Here is a 20,493-nt window from a genome sequence, read left to right as displayed (position 1 = left end):
ATAACATACTAAAAGTTATCTTAAAGGTGAACCACCCTTTTAATAGGCTTATATGTGCCTATTTGTGCTGACTGGGATAGTTAAACTCCAAATGTAGTCAGCAATGGACTGGGAAGCCCATTTAGGTTGAAACTTAGTGGTATTAGAGCTTTTTGTAACCACAATTAACCAATTTTTTTCTAAAACCATGAATGCCATAAAAGTTATTAAAAGATTCAAATATAAGAAGTGTGCTAACAAATACCTCTAAAAACTAAAAAATTGTTAGTCTGAATGGCTAAAAAAGGTCCAATGGGATAAACACAGCTCCCACTGACTGCTATAGGACCTCAACTGCTTTTAGTTGGTGAAGTTTTGTATTAGTTTTTCCATTGTTTTTACACTTTTACAGAGTTTTAAAGAAACAGAAAAAAAAACGTGAACAAATACAATTTGTGAAAAAAATTGCAAATTGCAATTTGTGAAAAAAACAAGCTCATAGCCCCACAACAGAGCACATTTTAGGGACATCCAGTCTGCAACAATGATATATCAATCAACAGGACATACAGTATACAGGTACAGTATGTGACCTGTTATCCAGAATGCGTAGGACCTGGGGTTTTCCCGATAATGAATCTTTCCATAATTTGGATCTTTATAAATTAAGTCTACTAGAAAAACATGTATACATTAAATAAACCAATAAGCTGATTATGTCTTAGTTGGGATCAAGTACAATATACTGTTTTATTACTATAGAGTAAAGGGAAATCATTTTTAAAAATGTGGATTATTTGGATATAAAATAGAGTCTGTTGGAGGCAGCCTTTCCATAATTCTGAGTTTTCTGGATAACTGGTTTCCAGATAACGGATCTCATCCCTGTACATCTTTTAGAATTATGCACTCCTTTACTGATCTAGATGTGTTCTATAGAGCAAACTCTCTTTTCACTCGTTGATTAAAGATCTCTAAAAGTCCTGTAGAAGTGAGTAGCAAGCTGTACATGTTTGCTTATGTAACTCTGGTGAGCTCTTTGATAACAGGCTTGTTAATGGAACAGTAACACCAAAAAAGTGTTTTTATAGTAATAAAAGTATCATGTGGTGTTGCCCTGCCCTGGTAAAACGGATCTGTTTGCTTCAGAAACACTACTATAGTTCATATAAACAAGCTGCTGTGTAGCAATGGTGGCACAGGTTAAATAGTGGACCAGATAGCATTATATTCTACAGAATTTATCTGCTGTGTAACCTGAGCCTTTCTCCTTTGAATGGCTGCCCCTATTGCTACACAGCATCTTATTTCTATAAACAATAGTAGTGTTTCTGAAGCAAACAGATTACTTTAAAACACTTTCATTTTTTGATGTTATTGTTCCTTTAAGGTAACCTACCAAAAACAGATGATAATATGGAATTAGCTCATTGGCTCATACAGAAAGCAGAATTCAAGTTTCACTAGGTATACCCAATAATAAGGTTTATGTTTTTCTCCCTTGCATAGTTTTCAGTCTGAGTACATCTAAAGTCTATTAAGGCTACCCGGCTGACATCTCAGTAGCACAACATCTCTGTTAATCCTTTACTCCCACCTTGAGGATTATTTTTTGTTGGGCACTTCCACACTCAGATTACAAAGTGTATACCCACCTATAGGAATCTACAAGTGGAGTAAACTGTTCCCTTCTTTAGAGGGTGGTAACACTGGACCCAATGAAAAATCTAAATCTCTGTTGGAGAGAAATTCCATGTTTATATTACTTATTATCCAAATGGCCAAAGCTGTGCCACTGTAACTTTTAATTACACATATCACATAAACAGTCTTCCATCCATCATGCCGCCCTTATTGTATTTAGTAGCTTTCAGAGGAAGAAGAAAAGCTTGTTGCCGAAAACATGTGCCTGCAAGCTCCCCTCCTCCTCGTGCAGGCATCCCTGTCAGCACACACGCTCGCTAGAGAAAAGGCTTTTGTCAGTGAGATGCATACTGCCAGTGCGAGTTAAAGTTAAACCTAAATCCCTTCATTGATTTTTGGAAAGTCATAAGACTTCAGATGACAGTGCCACATACAAACTTTTGCTGCTTGTGATTTGGCCTAGTGTTGCATTGTCTTACTGCCATGTGAGCCCTATGTGTACAAAGTACATTTTATGAGCCGCACTTTGTGATCCATCCTTTTGTCTGGGCTGTGTCCCCCGACAGTCCGGCTAGCAGCAATCAGAGCTGAAATGGTCAATGCGGCATAGCTAATGGTGGGAAGATATTCACAGGGCTCACAGTGGACACACAATAGACTGTCTAAATAGCCTCTGAACACCCTACGTCTTATTGAGAAAGGGTTTATTAAAGAAAGACATTCTGACACACAGCATCCCAGTAATGAAAGTAGCTCCTGTTCTGTTCTCTCTCTCTCTCTTTCTCCTTTGCCATTATTGCTTGCCACTTCTCTTGTGTTGTCCGTACAAGATTTCCCTTGTGCTGTTTTGTTGTATATTTCTGTGGAAAGAAAAATGTTCATTGATTATACAAATATTTCATTTCATGTGAAAGGGGGAAACGCATTGAATTCAAGTACAGTTGCTTAGATGCCCGTTATACTAGAAAGTTCAACATAAAGGATTAAAAAAAACTGTAATTAAAATATAATTAGAGTCAGAGAAGTATTGGAAGTAAGGCAGGGGTGGGCAAATATTACATAATTAGTGCAGGTATCAGGTCTATTATCTGGAAACCTGTTATCCAGAAAGCTCAACACTACAGCAATGTCATTTCCCTCAGTGACCTATTAAAAAATATTTCTCTGTAATTTTAAAGCAGTACATATTGCTTGATGTTAACTAAGCTAATATAACTCCATGCTAATGGCAAAACAATCCTACTGGGTTTTTGTGATGCTTAAATGTTTTATTAGTAGCCTTAAAGGTAAAGTCAGCCCTATTTTTATTTGCATAATGAAAGAACATTCAAAAAACAACTTTCCAATATTCATTCATTTCAAATATATTTGTGGTTTTAAAGAACACGGCCTTCCCTTTGCACCTTACCAAGCACTATATTTATTGCCACAGAGGAGGCATAGAAATGTTTTTACTGACTGCTCCTTACCAACAATATGGCCGCCATCTTATATCTGGTTATATTAAAAACCCTTCTCCCACTCAGTAATCTAAAGTGGAGTTAATGTGCAGGCCAACTTTTTGTAGCCCTGTACCCGACCCTAACCCACCTGCTTCTGACCCGCTCCTGACCTGACCCAACAAGTCATTGTTCTTGATATATACATGTGCCTGTTCCCCTGAAGCAGGTGGCCAAAGCAAAAAGAAATATATTTTGTCCCCCACCCACTTGCAATCTGCAATAAACAGTGTTTTGCCAGCCTGATCCTGCCTGACCTGGAGGTTTGAAGCCGGCCAACACATCACTTGTACATATATGTTGTACAACACAATATGAGGTTATTGATTATGCGTGTCAATAGCTTGTTCCATGTACAACATCACAGTAAGGAAAAGGATTAACCTTTAACAAGTCATACACAGGTTGTAGTGTGCATGTCCAAAGCCCAGAGGGCACATTTATCAAAGGTCAATGTCAGGGATTTAATAAGGCTAATGCAAACTATTTGAGTTTTTCCTTGATTTTATGAATAATTTGATGATCAATGTCCTGCAATTCAAGTGTGAAATCTCAATTTTTGAGATTTATGATACGAGGAACTCAAATTGAAAAGCCGCTCTGCTATCATCTCAAAATACAGTGCTTCATGCAACCGACACTCTACTTCTGACTCTCTGCCTCTAACTATTAGACTCTTCCCTTCCTTTCAAACCTTGATATACTCCCTAGGGAAACATATTAAGCATCAGCTGATAATATATCACCAATTGTTTTCATATTTCTTATGTTTCAAATGTACCCTAAATCTTTAGATTGTCGCTCTTGCGAATAGGGCTCTCTGATCCGATTTTTACTCTGTAACCCTTGTTAAATTATTGTAAGAACCCTGTCCGTTATCAATTCATGTAAATACCATGCACAATTAAAATAAGTCTTGAGTACAGGGCAATTAGGCATTATTCTTAAAAGTTAAGAATAAAGTTATTTTAAATCAGTTGGTTGCAAAACCATTATCACGAAACAAGCCTAATTAAAATCATTCTCTGTTAAGGTTATTGCATTTAGTTCCATACAAAGCCACTGTGATAATAATGGAATATGAGGAAGTTGTGAGGACATGGCATATAAAAAATAAAAATAAAAAAAGCCCCTGTGAGTTAAATCTAATAATCCTGCTGCCCCGTCAGGACCAGGCTATGAGCTGTGATTCTTCACAGCCGATTATCAGCTTTTCCTTATGTATACCGTTATTCCCATTTGTGACTTTGGTGCAGCGGGTACGAGAGAAAAAATATAAACGAACCTGAAGGGAAATCAGCTCTTGAAACCTTTCATTAAATACAGCATGCACGGTATCATGACATTTACAAAATCTTCAGGAGAATGGCATTGAAGGACTTGAAGTATTTTTTTCCTTAGGCTTATGTTAAAGTCCTGGTTTAAGTAACTTTGAATTTCTGCTTATTGACTAAACTAGTGAATAACTGCTAATCATGAAATTAGATAGGACCCTTTTTTCTGTGCTTACCAATAGAGAAAACAATTGACAAATTATTAAACCTCCATTTTTTTTCTGGTCAAGGTTTTTCGTGGAAAAAAAACCTGGAATTTTTAGAGATTTAACATACTCCAAAGCTGCTATTTATCAGAATCGGAAAATACATCATCACAAACTTGTCGAGGTTATGTAGAAGTCAATGGCAGATTTCCATGAAGTTGTTTGTTGGCATTGTGATCTGCTCTGGATAATCTGAAAAAAGTTTTCAATCGTATGATTCGAATTGCCGCTCCTATTTTCTAGAGACAAATGATTGAGAAATGAGTTCAATTCGTGGAAAGGAGTTAGGTTGACTTTGTTTTTAGAAAAAAATTAGATAAATCCAAGTTGTAGTAAATCAGCCCCTTGGTGTTTGAAACATACTGTATGAACAGATTTGCTAATAGTGAGAATTTGTTCTTTCTAATGCCAGTAATGTTTGAACCCTCATTTCATGTATTTGGATTATGGCAAGAGAAAAGGTAGGGGTTTAAAGAATAATGTGCTGCCATATAATGTGGTTTATTTTTATATAGTTCACCTATAGCAACTCTTTTTCATTCAATGGCCCTGAATGCAATGGGCTTTCAGTAATACACTGCTTATTACTCCAGGTGCTCTGTTGTTTCTTATGCATATTGTCCTATCCTGGAAGATCTGCACATTGTGTAAAAATAAGGAGGTATATATAAATATACATGTCAATAAATGCATGTGGTTGTGAGCATGTGTGCAGTACCTGGGACCTGGGGTTTTCTGGAAAACGGGTCTTTTTGTAATTTGGATCGTCATAGCGTAAGTCTCCTAGAAAATCATTTAAATAAACCCAATTAGCTGATTTTTCTTCCAATAGGGTTTAATTATATTTTGGTTTGGCTCAAGTACCAGGTATTGTTTTTTATTACAAAGAAAAAGGTAATCATTTTCAAATATTTGGATTATTCGATTATAATGGAGTCTATGGGAGATGGTCTTTCCGTATTTCTGAGCTTTCTGGATAATGGATTTCTGGATAACGGATCCCATACCTGTATTCTATAACATGCAGTCAGTTTTTCACACCAAAAACTGATTTAGTTACATTGGCAGCTCTTTTCTCTGGAAATTATTATTGTGCTTACATGAAAACAGACTATTTAATTGGCACTGCAAATCTCTTGTGTTCTCAACAACTTTTTGAATATAATACATGTGCTAAAATGTTCACGAAGCTTTAAGTAAGTGTAACCAACTGTGAACCTGCTAAACAAGTGTTATTTTAAGCCATCCTGATTGCAGTTTACAAGGTAGCAAATTACTAGCTCCCTGAAAAACAAATTGTTGCAAGTGTGTTGTGCCTAATTTGGAGAGGGCCAGAGAAGAAATACATTATCAATATGTCTGTTTTTACTACCATATGGTAGAAGATTTATTCTTCAATGTTCTTTAAATAATACACGACTATGTGTTATGTGTATTATATTTGTATTCTGAAGAATTCCACTATTTAGCTGTTGGAAAACTGATAGTAGTGAAATAAATTGCATACTACAAGTTTCGGAAAAAACTTGGGTCATGACTATGATGATAGCTGGCATTCTGGGGATACCCCCTTGAACACAAGGGAGAGTAATGATTATAGAGCTATAAGCCTTCAATTCTCAACCCATTACTTTATAATAACTCGCATACAGGTAGTCTGTCACCACCTATGTATAAAGGCAGCTAATAAAAGTTAAAAAGTGATTATATGCTTTTTTTTTAAGAAGCAGCATTTTGGCAAAAGCAAAAAGAGTTTGTTCACCTTAAAGTTAACTTTTAGTATCACGTAGCAATTTGCTATTGGTTTAGATTTTTTATTATTTGTGGTTTTTGAGTTATTTAGCTTTTTATTCAGCAGCTCTCCAGTTTGCAGTCAAAATTACCCTAGCAACCATACATTGATTTGAATACTGGATTATGAATAGGAGAGGCCTGAATAGAAAGATGAGTAATAAAAAATACCAATAACAATACATTTGTAGCCTTACAGAGTATTTGTGTTTTACATGGGGTCAGTGACCCCCATTTGAAAGCTGGAAAGATTCAGAAGAAAAATTGCTTAGAATTGGCCATTCTATAACAAGCTGTTTAAAGGTAAACCAAAAATAAAATCCATGCAGCTGTATACTGTATATATGTTTTAACATATAAAAAGACTGATGTAAAATTGTCCATTCCAAATTGTCAATTCCACATTGCAACAGGATAATTAAATTTTAATTCTGAAAAAAAGTAGTTCCCACCTTCCTCGAATATTTGAAGGAACAGGAATTAAATAACACCCGTAACTGCTTGTTACTGTCCAGTGACCAAATTTGGTTCTTGTATGATAAGCAGGTAGAGGAGGCCTTTTTCATCATTTGACATGTAAGGCCACAAGCCTGAAATGAAAGTAGTGCTGCTGATGTATCAATAAAGTCTTTAGATGACAGTTAGTCCCAGTGCCAATGTTGACCCTTTCACCCAAGTACCCTACTGTGTTTGGATTCTGCCTGCTCTGACCTTCAGTCTGTCAGCCTGTACTCTGATCTCTGCCAGCTTTCACCCCAGCCTGCTACTGATTCACTCAGTTTTAATTTCCTACACGACAGTGTGCAAGCCCAGGCTGCCGTTCAAACAAAGGGGCTGAGATTCTAGGGAGAAAAAAAACTTCCTGATGTATTACATCACTAAAACTTACATCCTTAGTATTTTCATTCCACAACGTTGGTTCTACAAATATTAAATGAGTACAAATTTGTAACTTGATAAAAGGATACAGCAAAGGAAAGTGTTTTGCTTAAGATTTATTAATATTGGATTTTTCATTACATTAGAAACACACCAATAAAAAAATAAATCGACACGATTTGATTATATTTAGTAATTTTAGCAGGTCTGAAACAATTGACTCTTTGATTTTATCTGCTCTTAAGATCCAGGATTTGTTCCCCCAGTTTGATTTTCCTGCTGTGTCCCCCTGTGAGCTGACACCTTTTTCCATTTTTTTTCCGGTTAAAAAAAAAAAAAAAAAAAGTCTAATTTCCCGCTTTGGTCCTGTCAGAGTCCCCCTTAAACCCATGATTAAAGTTAATTTGTTTTTACAACTTTTTAATACTTTCACAGCACGTTAGACCTACGCATGCTAGAATTTCAAGAAAAAAAAATGGAGTGTAAAATGTATACTCAGGGGATAATATAAAATTGGATTTAGGCTGTAGTTTTTGGTTATATTAAAAGAAAGTGCTAGCTATTGCAAGCTGTTATATTACACAAGTATGTTATTCATATGTTGTACATAGAGCAAAGCTTTGTGTCATTCTGCTGAGAACAGAAGAATATATTTATTTATATATAGTTTACTTACGTATGAACTTTCTTTCTATTACTGCACATTAGCAATTAATTTCAACTTAAATTCTCCCCTCCAGGCACCACGTTTAAGCTGTGGTTCAACCTTCAAGTTGAATTTAATTTCCTTTTTCACATGGTTATAGATATATGTTTTGGGTCACAAATATTTCTGTCCAACAAAGTTTTGAATGCTTTTTCTCTTTTAGTGGCATGCAGTGGCAATGAATGTTAGTCCAATATGTTTTAGTCAGCTTCAGTCATATTGAATTTATTCTCAATTAGGTGATTATTACTTATGGCTTTTCGTAAGCAGGACCAACATTCCAACACAATCTTTAAATAACCTAATAGCAGTTAACACTAGATTGGTGCTGCATTCAAAATAAATATCTCCCCAGATGTATGTTAAAAGAAATATCAATATGGAATACAAATTAAATAAAAACTGCTAAAAAAATAATGTTTTCTACACTAGCATTTTCTTACTGGCCAATGTCCTGTTGGAGCAATAAAATAAAAAAAAATAAAAAAAAGTACCTGAAAAACAGAAGCAGAAATTACTGGTTGTGACACACAGGCGTTATATATATATATATATATATATATATATATATATATATATATATATATATATATATATATATATATATATATATATATATATATATATATATATATATATATATTAATTTGTAGTAAATAAAATTATATTTGTTCAGTAAAAAAATTTCAGGAAGGAAAACTTTAAAAAAATTATCAGACCTTTCTAATATATAGCAGTGACCAGCTCCATGTTGTAGCTCCCACCCTTTCCAGCTATAGTAAGTTGATGGCCAAAAAAAGGGCAACCAAGTTTGGGAGTTTAAGTTTGAAAGCAGCAAGTAAGTTGCAGATACAACTTAGTCCCTGTGTAAAATGTATAATGAAGCAATAGAATTCTTAATGAATCAGATGAAAGTTGAGTGTAGGACTAGCCAGATATGGGATGACTTTGACGTAGTTGGCCATCTTAAATATATTGCAATATATGGACAAACAATCCCTGTTTTGTAAGGGGTAAGCCATTATTTAGTAGCTTAAGCCACAAAATCAATGTACTAAATATATTGATAATGGGTTGAGTGCAGAGGACCTCTTGTGTATATACAGTATACAGGTATGGGATCTGTCATCCAGAATGGTTAGGTCCTGGGGTTTTCAGGATAAGGGAACTTGTGATCTGTAACTCTATAATCACTATACCTTAAATCTACTAAAAAATTATTTAAACATGAATTAAATCCAATTGTATTGTTTTGCATCCCGTAAGGAGTAATTCTATCTTAGTTTGGATCAAGTACAAGCTACTGTTTTATTATTACAGAGAAAAAGGAAATTATTATTATTATTATTATTATTATTTCATTATAATGGAGTCTATGGGAGACAGCTTTTCCATAATTCTGAGCTTTCTGGATAACATGTTTCTGGATAATGGATCCCATGCCTATATATATTATGGCATGTGTTATCCGGAAACCCGTTATCCAGAATGATCCAAATTAGGGGAAGGTCATCTCCCATTGACTCTATTATAATCACAATTTTTAAAAAGGATTACCTTTTTCTCTGTAATAATAAAGCAGTACCTTGTACTTGATCCAAACTAAGATATAATTAATGCTTATTGGGAACAAAACCAGACTGTTAATTTAACGTTTACATGATTTTCTAGTAGACTTAAGGTATGAAGATCCAAATTACAGAAAGATCCCTTATCTGAAATTTCCAGATCCCGAGTATTCCGGATAACAGGTCCCATGCCTGTATTTGTATAGGCATGTTATGTACATTATCAGAAGATGGGAAACTACAGGGGGGCCTTTAGGAGACAAAAATTTGTTATGTTGGGCTGTAGAATCCTTGAGATGTTAAAGAAGCCCAAAACATAAGGTGTATTATGTCTAGACTAATTCTAGGGTTTAGTTTTCCTTTAAGTAAAGATGTGATTACAGTGATTAAAAGAAAAGAAAATGTTTCAAATGTCTAAATCATCTGTAAGTGTGAATTTTTGCAATTAATTCTTGACCCTGAAATGTGCTCAATCAATAGACGTGCATAGCCTTGGGGTGTTTTGCCTAATACTCTTCATTGACAAGATACAAATAATTCTTTTCTGAATATGATTTTATGAAATTCCCACAAAAAGCTTTGTCAGATTTGCAATAATATAAATAACAGATGATAGAGTAAACATCTTAAGATGTAAGGATTGATTTACAAATGCAAGTGCATCACGGAAAGTGCAATTTCAGGAGCAAGTCGATATTTTTCTTCTCACAATGCAGTGTTTTTCCAACAATTGCAGCTTAACTGGGTCTTTGAATTGGTGATGTACCCAGCTGAAATTGTGGGCAATTCATTTGTGCACAATCATGCATTCTTCAACACGAATCAGACACAATTGCACTAAAAATCTCTGATGTTGTCATTTCTGGAGCTTGATGCCAAAATGATATCTGTGGTTTCTGAGGATAGCCACATTAGGGGCCCATTAATTAAAGCTCAAATTTTTCCTTTTAAAGGGGAAAACTGGAAAAGAAAAACCTTGAATTTTTAGAGATTTATTATACCCAAAGCTGCTAAAAATTTGAATCTGAAAATACTCCATCTCTAACCGGTCAAGGTCATGTAGTATTCAATGGCAGATGTCCCTGAAATGTTTTTTGACATTGTGATCTGCTCTGGATAATCCGATAAAGTAAAGATTTTCGCCTGATAATCCGATAAAGTAGAGTTTTCACTGCGACAATTTGATAAAGTTGAGTTTTTGGATCATCAATCGTAGGTTTAAATTGATGCACACATGTATTTGCAATGTTTTTTCACTCCAACGTTTTCAAGAAGAATTATTGATATATGAGTTCAATTCATGGAATGGAGTTTGGTTGACTTTGGTTTAATAAAAAAATATATATAAATATAAAGATAAACTTGAGTTTTAGTAAAGGGTACAAACATAGAATTGCTAAGGGACTTTCAATAAATCCTTTTTATGTTCTATTACATTATTCTACAACATTTACATGTTTGAGAGCCCTTTTTATTAAGATTGGGATGCCTTAAAATATCTCTATTGAAACACTTTAGCAGATTGGGGGGCATACAGTAATAATCTCTTGGATGGGGCATATCTAGCCCGTGGGCCTCCAGTTGGACAGCCCTGTTCTATTAAATAAGACCAGAAGAGTGCAGTACAAAGTTTGACAACCAATCAGCTACTTGCACACAACATTTATGAAACTAAAAAGTGGAATGTTTCCTAAAGAAGGCCAGCAAACTGGAGCCGAAACGTTGAATAAACTTTTCATTTTTTTCACTACTATGAAAGACCTTTGAATGCGGTTATTTGGTTCATTATATGTATGTGTTTCAAACCGGCACCTAGGCATTTTTTTGATTGCTGTTGTGCACCAGCTTGGGACTTATGTATATATAAATTTGTTCTGCCTGTTCTTCTCCTTTCTGCGAAGTTAGTAGAATTTCTACTGGAAAAAGTAAAAGACATACAGAATCATAACAAATATGCAGAGTTTCTTTTACAAAATTTATTTGCATTGTATGGAAGTAATTACTGGCACTGAGCACGGTACACGCCCCAACGTTATATCAAGCCAAGAAATGAAGGATTTATATGAAATGACTTTTGTGTGGGTGGTGGAAAGCTAGGTTAACTTTCTTTTTTATTATAAAACAGAATTGGGCCATAGTTTTTGAGCTAATTGCATGTTTTATAGTAAAAGGAGGGTAAAAGTAAAAGGATGGTGCTTGTTCATAATATTGTTCTCCCTCCTTTTGTCTTGAAACATTGGCAAGTTCTTGCACATGGAAATAAGGTGGGAGGTTATTGGTTCCAACATTTTTTGCTGTAAGGGCTATGCCAAAGAAAGATTAGCGCCTTCACTAGGTCATATTGTGTTTTAGCATCCGATGGGTAGTTTGTGGGTGGATGGCACAGAAGTTCAATTACAATACATTTAAGTTATATAAAATTATATTTAACATTATATTAAGGTGAGCTGGTGCTGTCATGTGTAAAGCTTTAGTCTTGCACTAGCCAGACAAAACTCTCAGACATGCTGTGCAAACTCTTCAGTCCCCTGTTTGATGCCAAAAAAACATTGTGCAGTGGCTTATATATTTTATAAAAGACTAAAGTGTAATCAGAGTCGGACTGGAGGACCCCCCCTGCTCCCTCTGTAGAGGGAAGGGCTTATTAAACTAGGGTGTTGAGGATGCTCAATAAATGACTGCATTCTTTAACAATGTAAGGATATGCTCTGTGCTTTGTCTGTGCTGTGATGATCTGTGCATTCAGGGTTCTGCAACAGCAAAAAACCTGTACATTGTAGCATGAATACAGCTAGTAGCGACAAGAATGCTGGTATGTGCTTCATATACATGTAAATGCATCATGTAAACACTGATTGCTATCTCTGTGGCAGCATAGCATAAAATGGGATTTATATAATGTGACATGTACTTGTAGTCTATACCCTTTTAACTACTATCTTTTTTTACTTAGATTGTAAGCTCTATACGTCAGAGACCTCTTTCCTAATGCAAACACATACTAAATAAACCATTGCTGAACATATAGTGACTAGGTATAGTAGTAGTGCATCAGGATGGGTTTTTGTGTTTTATGCCTGAAAATATGTTTATTTAAAGGGCATGTAAAGGCAAACAAATAAAATCCCATTTTTCCAAACTATCTCCAAAATACTTTAATTAAAAATATGCACCGTTTTTATAAGAAAGCTGACTGTATGCAGTGAAATTCTTCCTTCATTTACTGCTGTGGATAGGAATTGGCAGACGGTCCCTAACTGCTCTACAGGGAAACAATCATACTTATGAACAGCAGGGGGAGCCATTGCCTTACTTCCCAGCCATGCAGAACTCAATCAGCTTTGTTTGTTTCCCTGTTTTGATAATATATCAAAGACCACACTGAGCATGTGTGTAGTCTTGTTCTTGCAAAGATGTTTCACAAAGTTACAAGATGGTGACCCCCTGTGGCCAACTTTGAAAGCATAAATCATTTGTTTGATTAGGCTTGTGGTGCAGTAAGTTCATGTTTATGTTTAGTATACAAAATACAACTTATCTAGCCTTAGTCTATTTTAGAATTTACTTTCCCTTTAAGCATATTCAGAGACATATGTTCCTGTAGAGACGGCCAATATGTAATTGCTAAAAACTAATATAACAGGAGAAAGGTTTTGCCTTTTATAGGGTTTTTATGTCTATGTGTACACTCTACTAAATGGCCATTTATACTTTATACAAGACATTGTTCCATTTATTTTTTGACCTCTAGCTAAACTGATTGTAAATATTAAAACTCAGAATAAGTTACATTTCCAGCAGCCAGTGTTTCCCTCCTGTGAGTGAAGGTCTCACAGTGCATCACAAATTTGTAGTTTTCTGCACATATCTGTGATAAAAGACTACATACAAAGTGGGGATAGCTGTGAGTTGTCAGATAAAGCCCTGTAGGAGTCACTATGGCATGGTTGATACAATTTATGGGCACTGTGGGGGGCCCTGTTATGCATACACATTGTTATGCATTATAGGGTGTTCTGTAAACAACAATCTAAGTGGCACTGTCACATATCATACAATGCAATGTTTAGGCTAATTTGGCCTAGAATAGGGGATTACTGTGGAATTTAGCTTTCACTGTTTTTGAAAAAAACATAGTTAATTACTTTGGGTATGTAATGCAGTATAAGAACAATTATGAGAAAAGGCAGACTATTGTGATATTTTGCAGGTACTCTACATGACTACACAATATACTATGAGCTTCATTGTGCACCTAATGATTATGGCCTATCAAGAAATATACAGCAAAGGGCACTAGAGAGGGCTGTTATGTGATGGACTGTTTGGATTGTGGATTAAATATACAGACAAGAGTATTTTAATCATCCCTATAATGAAATTTGTTTCCTGAGATAATCATTCGAAACAAGTGGTTTCCCATACTTTGGATCATCATACCCTAACCCTAAACATTAATGAAACCTAATAGGATTGTTTTCTCCTCCAATAATGATTAATTATATCTTACTTAGGATCAAGTACCTGTACAAGGTACTGTTTTATTATCACTAAAAAAAAGGAAATTACTTTACAAATGGAGTCTATGGGAGATGGCCTTACCATAATTACCATACCATAGCTTTCTGGATAATGGTTTTTCATTATTGGATCCCAAAACCTGTAATATAAAATTTGCCCCAGAGCAGATTCATAAATATGGCCCTCAGTTCATGCTTTGCATTAGAAATTTAGTAACAAAGCTATAGAACAAGTAAAATAAAATTAAGATTTGGGAACATCAGTAATTTTCAAATAATTTACTCAATACTTGCTTTGTACAAAAAATATATATATATTCGTTTTTATTCAACGCTTTGGCTCTTTCACTCATGCCGTCTTCGGGTATATATAAATAGATATATATATATATATATATATATATATATATATATGAACGTAACTTGCATGTGTTATTTGTTCATTAAGGGTTTTGCCAGTCACAGGTTTAAAAGTGCATTCCAAGGATTTGGGGTCAAAGAGTGAAAAATAACATTCTGAGCCCTGACCTTACCATGACTGCAGGGCTCCAAATGTATTCACTTTAAGACAAATAGCCTTAACCACTATAGTTGTATCTGGTATGAGGATTTCTTTTGTTTACAACTTAATGCTGTATAAAACCCCTCCAGGCTGACTTTGGATGCTTAAAATGCAGTTGATAAAGTTATATAAAATCCACAAGCTGCAATGAAATTGGGCAAAGGAGAATCTGTGTGACTTCATCACTTGTAAAATGACATGGTACCTGATCCGATGGAGAGAAAGAAGCTAGGTCTTTCCTATATCTTATAAGACAGGTAGTTTATGTTGCAAGGAAAAGTCATACTTAATAAGGGACACTGAAAACACATTGGTTGGAGCAGTGCAAACTTTGTTGTCAATGTAACAATTAAGCTGAGATGAGTGACCTGAATGCCATGCCTAACTCCAATGGAGGGTACAGTGTAAAAATACATTTGGTGTGTAAAAAACACTGTAAACTTAATTGATTTCAGTTCACAGTGTTTTTATTACAAATCAAATATGTATTTACATTGTATTACTATATTAATTGAATTTCAGCCATTTCCATGCGCCTCTGTACCAGCTGTCTATCACTTTTTGCCTATGGCCAGCCACATCTCTGCAGAGACCTCGGACAAGTTAGTTTATTGGCATTACTGAACATCTAGAGATCACAGAAATGTTCTGTGCTATTCAGTGGTGATTGCAGCAGGTACAGTGAGCCACGCCATTTGATAAACTGGGTCTTATGGTTCCCTAGCAAATGTTTAGATAATTATTTCCAGAATTAAGCAATAAAGAGTGAGGTGGTGGTGGGGCTTGGAAGCTAACTCTGGCTTAATTTTTTGTTGACTAAAGTTTCAAGCCTAATCTTATGAACAAGTAATGTTTAATCACATCCATGCTCGATTATTTTATATTAGTGATGTCTGTATAATCTGCTGGTGCAAACCTCTATGTGAGCTCTGCCATATTATCAAATTGGGAGACCTAGTTTATTCTTGCGTGGACAGTTTTTCTTTATTTTCTTGTTTTACAGTACATGTAAAGGCATTTGTTGAGCTGCATTGTTGCATGCATGTCTATAGTCACCAGTCAATAGTTCAACTATTGGATTGTAGTGAGTATATATCCAAGGTTTATGCAAGCCAACATAAGTTGCAAATCGTCATGGAAATACGTGCTGACACAGCTATTTTTCAGTGTAAACTCACAGTATTTTATTACACGATATATCTGCTGACAGGAAGGGTTAAGTTAAGGAATGTCCTTTATTTATGCACACACTAACACATTCAAAATTGTCCCATATATATATTTCACGCAGGCATCTAAAATATAAGTGTAGGCAGAAGGCACATGGTATCTTAGACAGAGATTTAACAAATCAATGGCGTGAAGTGTTCCAGAGGCCTAATGGGTTATTTAGACACTTCTCTGGTTTTGGCAGTGTCAGTTAATAATTTACCCATCCCCAGGAGAGAGAAGGAAAGCAATCAAACTCTGCATCAAGGGGCTGCTTGTCGCTCTGCTCACTGCTCATCTGGACTGGGGTAGCGCTCTCTTGCTTGCGACATCAACACCCTTGTCTCGCTCTTGACAAATGAAGCTTTGTAAGAGCTAAATAAGGCATTGGGAAGTACTGGAGTGAAGAACAGCATTCAGTATATTTCTCTAACCAAAGCAATCAGAAACTACCATTGTTCAGTGGAATCCCCTTTATTCAAAGAAGGTAATATTTCCTGATATAAAATAAATAAATCAATCAAAATAAAAAGTAATGGTTTGCCATGTTTTCCTATATTTTCAGTTATTCAAATCCCTCTCTCCATATACAATGACCCCATACATACCGCTGTAAGATCTTTTTTTTTTTTTTAAATTTTATAAACAATCAAATATTAAGAGGAAAAGAACCAAAGGACCACTTTTCTTTCACTTTAGCTGAGATAAGACATAGATTTGTCTGAAACAAAGAATTACCTGTGCCTGCTAATGCATATACTGTATTTATTTGGTGGAATACATGCATTTATTTGTGTTTAATATATTTTAACGTCTACGTCCCATGTTTATAACACAGGTTGGGAATAAGACAAAATCAGTGTACAGTAAGGTGTTGGTACTTTTTGGACTGAAGAAGTATTGCAGTGTAACAAACTTTCTTAAAAACAAACAGTAAAATTCACTCCATGTTTGACTTCTGAAATCCACCTATGCAATTTTCTTGTTTTCCTTACCTAAAGTAACAAACATGGACTCGACAACAAGCTAAGATAATAATCACGTCTTTTAAGATGGTGGATATCTGATCTGCCAAAGCCAGCTGGCACTTCTTGAAAGGTATACTAAATGTATACTTTGATACAAGTTTACTGAGCAAGCATCGTACTTGACTTCCTGGCAGCATCCCCAAAGTAAATTAATCTGAGTGCCTGTGCAAGCAACAAACTCAAATATTGGCAGTTTGATATGGTATGCCGAGGCTCAATTTGTAACATGTTTAACCTGTTTTTGCGTTTCGAGTTTCCTAAAGAGATGGCACTTACAAACAGAAGTAAGTTTAACTATTCCCAGTTGCCAACACTAATGTTTTGGCAAAACCAAATGTAAGAAGGTCCGCTTAGATTAATTTGTTAACAACAAAAAAATTTTCCGCAGTTGATTGTTTTATGTCCAATACATAATTACCTGCACTTGTAAGTTATAAAAGCGCATAACGATGTCCCTCACACATGTAAAGAGAGAAAGAAAGAGCAATAGATTGGAATTGCACGTACATTTCATTATGTATGTGCAAAATTGTTCCATAATAAATGAAAATCCTTTAAAAAACAGAGTAATATAATGAGTATAAGTTTTCTTTAATTTGATTGTGGTAATGGACAGTTCAAGGTCTAGGGGGCACTAGTTTTTAATATTCTTAAGGGCCAAACTTCCTACTTTAGTATTATCTAACTTACCCCATGAAAGGTTAACATCGTGCTACCATTAAACTATTATTTAAAAAGGATGCTAACATTTTTTTTTTCATGCAATTTTAGCGTTGGTCCTTTATGGGTCTATATGTATCATACTGGGAATATAAAATGTAAAGCTTGGAACCCAGGAGTTTTATATGGCCGAGTGAAAGCATGTGTTCCATTAACATATACTTTCATTATTGCCATAAAGCTATTTATGGGCTTATTATTACCATTTTGCATTAATGCAATATTTAATTACAAAGAATGTTCCCCGGCATAAATGTTTTCTGCAATACATATCATGTATATATATTCATGTTTCAGGGATTATATTTACATTTAAATATTACAACAATTTATCAGAAGTCATCTGTATTTCATTATAAAACACAGTAAACTTAATGAATGACTGAATGGAATTTATATATGTTTAAACTGTATGCAAAGGAAAATTCCCTTTAGTTATATAAAAAAGCTACTTTTGGTTAACCACCAAAAGTTCAGTGACCATCTATATTACAAGTTATATTTTTCATTAAAGTTGGTAAACTCTGCTCAAAATGAATAGAAACAAATATATATTTATATACTGTACACAGCAAGTTTTTGTGTAAAAACGCAACACAACTTCAAATCTGGCTGTCTAGGACTTAGGGGTTTATTTAATACAAGTGTTTTAAAATGATTTACACCCGAAAAAACTGTGTCTTAAAGGAGAAGGAAAGTCGTTTCACACTTGGGGGTGCCAAATGTTAGGCACCCCAAGAGAATGTATTTACTCACCTGAAACCCCAGCGAGCACCACGGAGCGATCCTCTTCCAGCTTCTTCTTGCTTCAAATTTCCAGGGGTAGACATGATTTAGCCGACTTTTTAGTTAAAGTTCTAATGCGCATACGCAGCTGCGAGAAGAAAGAAACAGCTGAAAGAGGATTGCTCCGTGGTGCTCACTGGAATAACCCCTGACCGGTGCAGTTTTCTGCTGAATGAAGGACTGGCCTGGGGTTTCAGGTAAGTAAATAAATTCACTTGTAGTTGCCTAACATTTGGCACCCCCAGGTGTGAAATGACTTTCCTTCTCTAAGTATAAATTACATGGGAACATATTCCACTACAAAGAGCAGGTCACAGGACTAAAGCAATACCAGTGGTGTAACTACCATACAGCAGATAGGGGGTAGGGTGGACAGGGGGAGACGGGCCACAGGGTCAGTTTCATGATACTGGGCAAGCGGATGGGCAGGGTTGAGAAGGAGAAAGCTGAGCACCCTGCTCCCTGAAGTTTTTTTATTGCATGAGGGGGCGTTGTGTAGTAGTTATGCTACTGTACAATGTGCCGTTTATGCAATTATTTTACACTACTTCAGACTATCTCCCACTAATACTATGCACCTGGCAGTTTGCCCATCTAACTGACTATAGTACAAAAGTCAATTTAGGAAAGCAAAGTCAGTTCTGCGGCTTCTGTCCACCCTCTTCAAGCTTCTACAAAGTCCTGGCATCTCACTTCTTACTCTCTTCATCATAACAAACAGGTATATTTGTTTCACAAGATACGCCTTTCATAAAACAATGATGGCTATTCTTTACCATATTCTCTAAAACATTTTTGTGGATATGACCTTTTTGTGTTTGTCTATCTTTCTCCACTACAGATGTCAAACATCCAAGGCTATGGTCTCCATGCTGAAAAAGTATTCCCATTTTGAAAGCATGATTTGTGGTTGTAGACACACCATACTGCAAAATCACCTGGCCTTCAAATTTTGCAGGTAAGTTGCAGACCATACCATCTGCCCTATGGTTTATTAGTAATGCTAATGATTGGGGTGGCTGCATGCTTATCTGACTGATGTCAGATATCAAATATGCTGGAAAAAATATCTCTTTAGTTGAAGGCAACATCATGCTCCAACAGGTTTGCACAGATCCCCATTATTATCAGATTGTTGACCCTGGGGCCAATGTTTGGATCATCCCCACAAATGTGGCCCATAAATCATTGGAAAATGTTGCCAGATCTCAGCTTGATTGGTCAGCTTTAGATACTGGATTATAATGCTTTATAAGAGTGATTCAGTTGTGACCTCTGTAATCCCAACCTGAAATACTGAAGCAAGAATGTCAGCAGTTCTAACTAAAAGGAAATAACAGAATATGGATGTTCTGAGCTTATAATGAGTTTCTTACACACTTTACTATTTAAAGGGATACTGTCATGGGAAAAAAACATTTTTTCTAAATTAATCAGTTAATATTGCTGCTCCAGCAGAATTCTGCACTGAAATCCATTTCTCAAAAGAGCAAACAGATTTTTTTATATTCAATTTTGAAATCTGACAGGGGGCTAGACATATTGTCAATTCCCCAGCTGCCCCAAGTCATTTGACTTGTGCTCTGATAAACTTCAATCACTCTTTACTGCTGTACTGCAAGATAGAGTGATATCACGCCCTCCCTTCCCCCCCCCAGCAGCCAAACAAAAGAACAATGGGAAGGTAACCAGATAGCAGCTCCCTAACACAAGATAACAACTGCCTGGTAGAACACTCAATAGTAAAAACCCATGTCCCACTGAGACACATTCAGTTACATTGAGAAGGAAAAACAGCAGCCTGCCAGAAAGCATTTCTCTCCTAAAGTGCAGGCACAAGTCACATGACTGGGGGCAGCTGGGAAATTGACAAAATGTCTAGCCCCATGTCAGATTTCAAAATTGAATATAAAAAAATCTGTTTGCTCTTTTGAGAAATGGATTTCAGTGCAGAATTCTGCTGGAGCAGCACTATTAACTGATGCGTTTTGAAAAAAAACATGTTTTCCGATGACAGGATCCCTTTAAGTTAATTGGCTTTGTAGTTAGCTGTACCCTGCCT

General features: G+C 35.6%; 1 long non-coding RNA gene across 1 annotated transcript in view; it reads left to right on the top strand.

The window, feature by feature from the left end:
* LOC108713754 overlaps window positions 1-19,831 on the top strand; it is a 137,567-nt gene extending 117,736 nt beyond the window's left edge. Inside the window, exon 3 of the long non-coding RNA XR_001935216.2 lies at window positions 19,273-19,831. This is a non-coding gene — a long non-coding RNA (uncharacterized LOC108713754). The remainder of the gene's footprint in view (window positions 1-19,272) is intronic.
* Window positions 19,832-20,493: the final 662 nt, after the last annotated feature.

The sequence above is a fragment of the Xenopus laevis genome, chromosome 1L (assembly GCF_017654675.1).
Source record: "Xenopus laevis strain J_2021 chromosome 1L, Xenopus_laevis_v10.1, whole genome shotgun sequence".
NCBI classification, from domain to species: Eukaryota; Metazoa; Chordata; class Amphibia; order Anura; family Pipidae; genus Xenopus; species Xenopus laevis.
Note: the sequence above shows the minus strand (reverse complement) of the source record. Positions and strands in the feature narration are given on the sequence as shown.